General features: G+C 33.3%; 1 non-coding gene across 1 annotated transcript; it reads left to right on the top strand.

The window, feature by feature from the left end:
* The first annotated feature begins 2,562 nt into the window (after positions 1 to 2,562).
* Positions 2,563 to 2,665, top strand: LOC123613340 (U6 spliceosomal RNA). Its single transcript, XR_006720716.1, has one exon. It is a non-coding gene; the product is annotated as a U6 spliceosomal RNA (small nuclear RNA).
* Positions 2,666 to 7,888: the final 5,223 nt, after the last annotated feature.

Raw genomic sequence — 7,888 nt, 5'->3', positions numbered from 1 at the left:
TAAGAGAATTTTATTGAATTATAATTGATATAACATATTACATCAGTTTTCATGTATACAACATAGTGATTTAACATTTTCCTACATTATGAAGTGATCACCACGATGGGTCTAGATACCATCTGTCACTATATAGTTATACAATATTATTGACTATATTCCTCGTGCCATACATTACATCCCTATGAGTTATTTATTTTATGGCTGGAAGTTTTTACCTCTTAATCGCACTTAACTACTTCACCCATCCCACCCAATCTCTTCCCCTCTGAGAACCACTGGTTTGTTCTCTGTATCCAAGAGTCTGTTTGTTTTGTTTTGTTTAGATTCCACATATATAAGAGATCAAATGGTATTTGTCTGTCTCTGAGTTCTTTCACTTAGCATAACACCCTCTAGATCCACTCATCTGTTGCAAATGTTAGAATTTCATTTTTATGGCTGAGTAATACTCCATTATATATGTGTGTGTGTGTGTGTGTGTGTGTGTGTGTGTGTGTGTGTGTACCACAACTTCCTGATCCACTCATCTATTGATGTTCCTCAGATCAGTTTAATAGCTCCAAATGAATTTATTCAAAGATGTATATTCTCAAATAAAATGGCTACTTCAGGAAGTTTATATTGTGATATTAAAACATTTTCATTATTGAAACATTTGCTATGTCCCCTCTTTTTCACCTATCAGCTTTATGATGGCTAAAGATTACCATGTACTAATCATGCTTAAGTAACATCAAGTAATCAAGTATTCATAGCATACCGCTATCATACAAATGTATTAGAAGCAAAAGAAGACTATAGGTGTTTTTTATTTTTTATTTTTTTGGAATTCACTCATTTATTAAATATTTTTTCAGTTATTTCTGGATAATGGAATTTGAAAATGACTTCTCTTTTTTGTTTGTTTTTTTCCTCTAGTTTTCTATAATAAGGAGGTAAGCTTTTATAACCACAAAGTAAAGGTAATTTTTAAATTTAAGATTCACTTATTTAACTTCTATGGATTCTGCTCTAGCCATACAAAGATGAAGAAGACAAGAACCCTATCTCAAGCTGGTCAGGCTTTTTAGAGAGCCAGGTAAATAAACAAGGTCCTTCCAAAATAATTACTATCCCTTTGCTATAAAAAGGCTATGTAAAGGGCAGCAGTACTATACAAGGAATGGCACACAGCAGACAAAGGGAAGCAGTATTAATATAATGCATGGTGTGCAGCAGTAAGCCATGGCTTTGAAGTCTGAGATAGTGGCTCTGCCATGTGATGTTGAGTACATTTTTAGCCATCCTAAGCTTCTCCACAGTGAATCAGGAATGGTAATTCCTACCTCACAGAATTAAGTGAAATAACGTATGTAGAGCTTTAGTACAGTGCCTGGCACATACTAACTGTTCAGAAACTGGTATGTTTTGACAATAGAGTATCAGAGAAGCATGGAGTCTAAGAACACAGGTACCTACTGATAAACATATGATGGACAAAGGAGGGTAGCTCTTCAGTGTACCAAAGGTCATCCATTTTAAATGTTGAACACATTAGAATTTTAGAGTTGCACTGATATATAGATATGGATAGATATAGATATGGATACAGATATAGATACAGATACAGATATAGACAGATAAAACCTGCAAGAAGCATAACTGCTTTATAGCATAGAATCTATTTTGAAGCTCTGTAACCAGTAGGATCATAGAACTCTCTCAGGAGGAATGAGTTGGCCAAGTTCTGCCAAGGAAGTTCTCACAAGAAGGCATTATGAAATGTCCTTATTCCTCAGAACTTAACTTTAAAATGTTCCCACTGGAGTCCAATGGAAGTTTTACGAGAGTAAAGGATAGAATTAGGTCTTGTATATTTTTAAAGGGTCATTCAAAAAGGCAAAGTCTAAATTTTTTACAGATGGCAGACTAAAGACTGATGCAGTTGGCCAAAACTGACCTTTTATGATTTTCAAAAGCAAATGTTTACTGAAAGAGAACCCTACTATACTACCAATGGGGAAAAAAAATTCCTGGATGCTTACATTGGACAACTCAGTACACATTCACTGCCAAATACATTTACTAAAAAATCAATAATAATATTTTCCATGGTACTTGTTTTCAACCTCCTCTCAAAAATTTTGCCCCGTAGTTGCTTTCTCTCAAACACAGATATGACTGAGGAAAAATAACATTTTAAATGAGAACAGGCTATGAAAGCACATGCATTTTAGGAACCTTACTGTTAGCTTCACAGTCTCTACCACAATGGTGCTCAGGAAAGGGTGAGGATGATCGTTTCTGCCAGATCTTCTGTACAGTGAATTCAGAACTGATTTTAAATTCTTCCAGAATGGAACTCCTTTTAAACTTCTTTCGAAACACAGCTCCCTCTTTTCAAAGAGGAAAGGGGGTCTCAGGTATTTCTATATTCTTTTGCATGTTAAATAAAACTCTTAAAAAACAGTTTTAAAGGGTTGGGTGAAAAAGTGAGAAATATTAAAATCCATCAAACATGGATGGGAAAAATTAAAGGCGGTTTGTCACAATACATTTTGGATATGATGAATTAAAAAAGTTTAGTAGGCAGCACAGATACTAAAATTGAAACAGTACAGCAAAGATTAGCATGGCTCCTGGGTAAGGATGATAACAGATTAAAGAAGTTTTCCACATTTTAAGAAGTTTCTAAAAACACATGTAATAAAAATGGTTTTAAAAACGCTACTTGCATCCTTCTTGAGAACTTTTGTTTTATTTTTTTTTCCCAGGGAATGAATGTGATATTCATTCTATAATGCATTTAAAGAAGTGTCTAGAAACACATATAATAAAGATCGTTATATAGTGCTATGTGCACACACACAAAAAAAGTTCGGGGGAAAAATTGAAACCCTGAACTCAAATTATCAGTAGGATTACTCATTCCCACAATAGCTATAGTTTAGAACTTTCTCATCTTCTTACTTATTAAGTGGGTTTCAAGTACTCTTTCCACATATATATTTTTAAAACATTTTGTTCCATAGCTAGTCATCAGAAAATCAGAAACACTCCAACTTTTTTTCTCAGGAAAAAATAAACATAGTAGATATTCAGACACCACTTAAAAATACCTCATGTATACAAAATGACATTGGTACCTAATCTAAGTTCCCCAAATGGCCATTTTTTGTTATGAATTGCACAAATCTATACCGTTTTTAAAACAGTAAGAATAAATGGACAGCCTGAAGTGTAATAGTACTCCCATTTTAGAGAAAGGTTCTGTAATTTCTTACAAAGCTAAATATGCCCCTGTTCTCTGATCTAGCAACTCCACCCCTAGATTTTTATCAAGAATTAAACAGACATATCCACAAAATATTTGCACAAGAATGTTCATGGAAGCTTTATTCATAAGTGGAAACACTTATAAAATAAGTTTCCAAAAACTGGAAACTCAAATTCCATCAAGAGGAAAATGGACAAATTTTTGTACATTCACATAGTGGAATACTACTCAACAATAAGGAATATATTGATATGCACAACATTAATAAGTCTAACAGACGTTATACTGAGCGAAAGCAACTGAACACACATGGGTACACAATTTCATTTATATGAAGGACAATACTGGACAAAACAAAATCAACAATTTTAAAAATCAGAAAACTGGTTGCCTCTGGGTAAAGAAGAGGATTAACTGGGAAGATACATGAAGGTGCTTGCTAGGATGATGGCCAATATCGTGTTCTTCACAGGGGTGTAGGTTAATGGCCGGCTCCATGTGTTTCTCAAATGTCATCAAATTGTACACTTAAAATGTGTGAATTTCACTATAGATTAATTCTATTTTGATAAAGAATAAATATATATATTTTTAAAGATTTTTTAAAACATATGTGAGGCAAGTAAAGCAAAAGAAGTGTGGCTTCTTTTCCATGCCTCCCCAAATCACTGTTTGTGAACTTAAGTGGTTCTAACAACAAAATGAACATATTTAATTCTGCAACTGTGCATCATTTTTCTAACTGGTCTATTTTCCAGAAGGCAAGAGCTTGTCTTTTTTTTTTTTTAATTTAAATTGTTTGTAGTACAGCACATAAATTGCCATTAAACATAGCAATGCAATGAGAACCTCTAGAAGGAACAGGTGGGATCACTTCCCATTTTTTCCTTATGACTTTGAGAATAAATCTCCCCCAAATGACACCTCTCTCCTTCAAACACTTCAGTTGTATATTTTATAACTTTTACATATGTCATTTTTACATGACAGTCACAGCTCCCACCTGGAGTTTTGCAACACTGTCCGCATGTTACCTTTTTTTTTAGAATATGCATGTTTTATTCTGAATAATTTTGCATAATAAAAATGAAAGTACAAAATAATTAACACAAAATATTTTAACCAGCTAAAATAAATCAGGAAAGAAAAAAGCAGAAATGTGATTCATGGCAGACTTTCCAAAAGTCATAAAGAAGTTTGAAAACATCCAGTTTCACTAAGGGAAAGATGTCAAGGTCAAATTGAAATCCCAGTATCAAGGGTCTAAAATAATCTACTGCATACTACCTAGGCAATCAATATTAATGTTGACAGTATACAGATTCAATCATTTTTTTCCTAAATCATGCAAATAGTTTCATAGCCACAGAGATTATAACTAACAAGCTAAGGAAAACTTAAAGAATCCTGAGATCCCTATTAGACATTTTTCAACAGATTGATCTTTTTTATTGACTTGCACATTCATTCATTCATTCGTCTGTTCATTCTTTCTCATTCTACCAACAAGTATTTATTGGGCATTATGTACCAGAATATTCTAAGAGCTTGGATTATGTAGAAAACAAACAGACAGGAATCTCAACTTTTCAATATGAGACAGAATGTTTGATATTATAAGGGGGAAAGAGATATAAAATTAAGGGAAGAGGATTAAAATTTTGAATAAGGTAGCCAGAAAAATCCTACTGGTAAAGGTGGGTTTTAAGTAGGACCCTGAAAGAAATGAGAGTGCTAGAAATGCCAATACCTGAGAAAGAGCAATCCAGACAGCAGGAAAAGCAATGCAAAGGCCCTGAGATGGACAACACCTGGCATGTTTAAGGAGCAAAAAAGCAGCCCTTACAGCTGAAGCAAAGAGAAGGAAAGTGAGAAGGTATTATGATCAAAGAAGCACTGTGAGCTAGATCACATGGAGCCTTTCAGGCTGTTGAAAAGAGTGACTTTTATAATGTTTGGGATGGGGTCACTGAAGGTTGAAAGCAGAGGGATGACATGATCTCACTTCCATTTTAACTAGATCGTTCTGGCTTCTCTTTTGAGAATAGAATGGGGAGAGTCAAGGGTGAAAATAAGAAAATCATTTAAGAGGCTACTGTAATAATTCATACAGGATGAGAGATGACAGTAACTAGGAACAGGTAGGAAGCAGTGGAGAGTGGAGAGAAATGGTCAAGTTTTATATATATTTTAAATGTAGAATTAAAAAGACCTGCTGGCAGTTCAAAGACGGCGTGTGAAAAAGGAGTCAAAGATGAATGTAAGGTTTTTAGACTAAGCAAATGAGAGAATATAGGTTTCCCAATTTGGATGAAGTCCTTGTGATACTGATGGAATTATGCTCACTTACCAAGAGGGAATTATAGTAGGAAAAAACTTACTGATGAAAATAAAACAAACAGAAATCCTTTCCCAAGGTGGTAGGTGATTTCTGAAATTCTATCACAGAAGTGTTATTCCTCTAGCTTGAGTCTTTGAATCTAATTAAATGTAAACTCCATATTTTCTTATTGATCTTTGCTAATGATTTTAAAAGTAGAGGCAAATGACTTCACTGTATGTAAGAGGATGAAGTTATAAAAATATAGTGCTTAATTGGGAGGTGGAAGTTTTAAAGCATCCACTTCAGAACTGGGTCTAAGTATAGGTGATAGTATGAAACATAACATACAGTAAGTAATGTTTATGCAATCAAATTGTGTTAAATATATTTTATTATTTAACTTCTTTAGATCAGTTATTTAACTTCTCTAGATCAGTTTCGTCACATCAAAACTAGATATACAAATAAGTCCTCAGAATGTTGCTCTAATACTTAAAATATCTGGCATCTTTTAGGTAGTTAATAATGGTAGCTGTGATTATTATTTCCCATTGAACCAAATTTCCCAATTTAATTTGGTAATATTTGAATTATTTTAACCTGAGAATCCAGTATCTTATTTTAAAAGGACAAATAATAAATATCGTTGGATGAAAAGTTATTTTGAGTATTTATTTACATGAGTGATATTTAGAAGATCTAAATTTAGTTTAAAGAACATAACTGTGCTTACTATCAGTGGTGAAAGTTAATCCATGGCGGCAGGCTCTCTAAATATCATCCCAGTCATGTCTTTTCTTACCTACTCTACCATAGAGGTTTCTATTGTAGCTAAAGGTAAAACATGGCATAGTTATAACCAGTAAAATGTAAAGAAATCTCCTAGATAAGGCTTCCAGAATGGTTTTTGTTTTCCCAGTAAAAAGGGACAGTCTCAGCTGATACATCTCTTTCTCTCCTTCTCTCTCTCCCAATCATCTTCTCTTCCCTTTACATCATCTTTCCTCCTTCATCCTTGCCTGAAATGTCGATGAAATGCTTTGAGGACTAGCAGTCATTTGGGGATTAGTAGGTCATAAATATGAGAACAAAATACAACATTCTAAGCATGACAGAACACAGAGATGGAAATACGTATCTTTGAAAAGATCACTGAGATGTTGTACTAATTGTAAACTATCGAGCTCCATAGATCCTAGTTGTGAGAAAAAATAAAAACATATTTAAGCCACAGTAGTCAAGTTTGCTTTTACTTGCAGCCAAATACAGTTCTGATTGACCACTTTTCCATATATTAGGCAAGCAATATAGATCCACTTTGTTCCTTTATATTTTATCTTGTCATTTTTTTCCTAATAAGGTACACTACTATTACTATCCCATTCTTCTTATTTAAATCATGTAAGCCATTTTTGGAAAAAAGAATTTCCATGTCTTTCTCACAGAATTTTTTTAGCAAACGTCTCTGAAATAAATACATGCAACTACTGCTTCTAAATGGAGAATTTTTAAACAAAATTAACATCACAACATAGGAATTTTTTAAATATTCATGTGCAGTTTATAAAAAAAAAAAACTAATAACCGCTCACAGAGAATTGATAAATAGTCCCTAAAGATTGAAAACAGTTTTTCTCCATTTCAAAAGGTAATTTTTAGACTGTTTGTATAGAAGAAAGTAAACGTAAAATACACTTTTAATCTAGAGTTGTTTCTTCCCCTAAAGGAATAAATATGATGTTAATGACAGCATTAGGACATATCAAAATGGTTTCCTAAACAAATCAAGCTTATGTCCCAAACAGCCATTTATCACTGGCTTTTCCTTTACTTTCCTCCTTCCTTTTCTTTCCTTCTTTTCTCTTTGTCCTGCTACATGACAATTGCAAAAAGGAATAAAAGCAGAGATGGAAAGTGACCTTAATTTGCCCACATCATATAAGGTTAGCAACCTGTTAAGTCCCAACTGCAGTAGTTTCACTTAAAGATAAATACTACATAGGAAATGCATTTTATAGTGATAATACTGATGATGTAAGAGTAATACAGGTTGACTAAGTGAAGAATCACTTTTCTTAAAAAAGGACACTTTAGGCAAAAATCTTCAGACATTAAATTATTTACAGATTCCTATTTATAGATGGTCAACAGTGATAGAAATAGTTTATATACAAGGAGTTTCCAGAAAAGAATATTTCTGGCAGAAGCATCCAAAAGTATCTATAATGATCAAAGTATTTATTTGTTCTCTCCATTTGCTATCATCCTCTCAGATTGGCCAAACATTCAACTGTCAAGATCATTAC

The sequence above is a fragment of the Camelus bactrianus genome, chromosome 5 (genome assembly GCF_048773025.1).
Source record: "Camelus bactrianus isolate YW-2024 breed Bactrian camel chromosome 5, ASM4877302v1, whole genome shotgun sequence".
NCBI classification, from domain to species: Eukaryota; Metazoa; Chordata; class Mammalia; order Artiodactyla; family Camelidae; genus Camelus; species Camelus bactrianus.
Note: the sequence above shows the minus strand (reverse complement) of the source record. Positions and strands in the feature narration are given on the sequence as shown.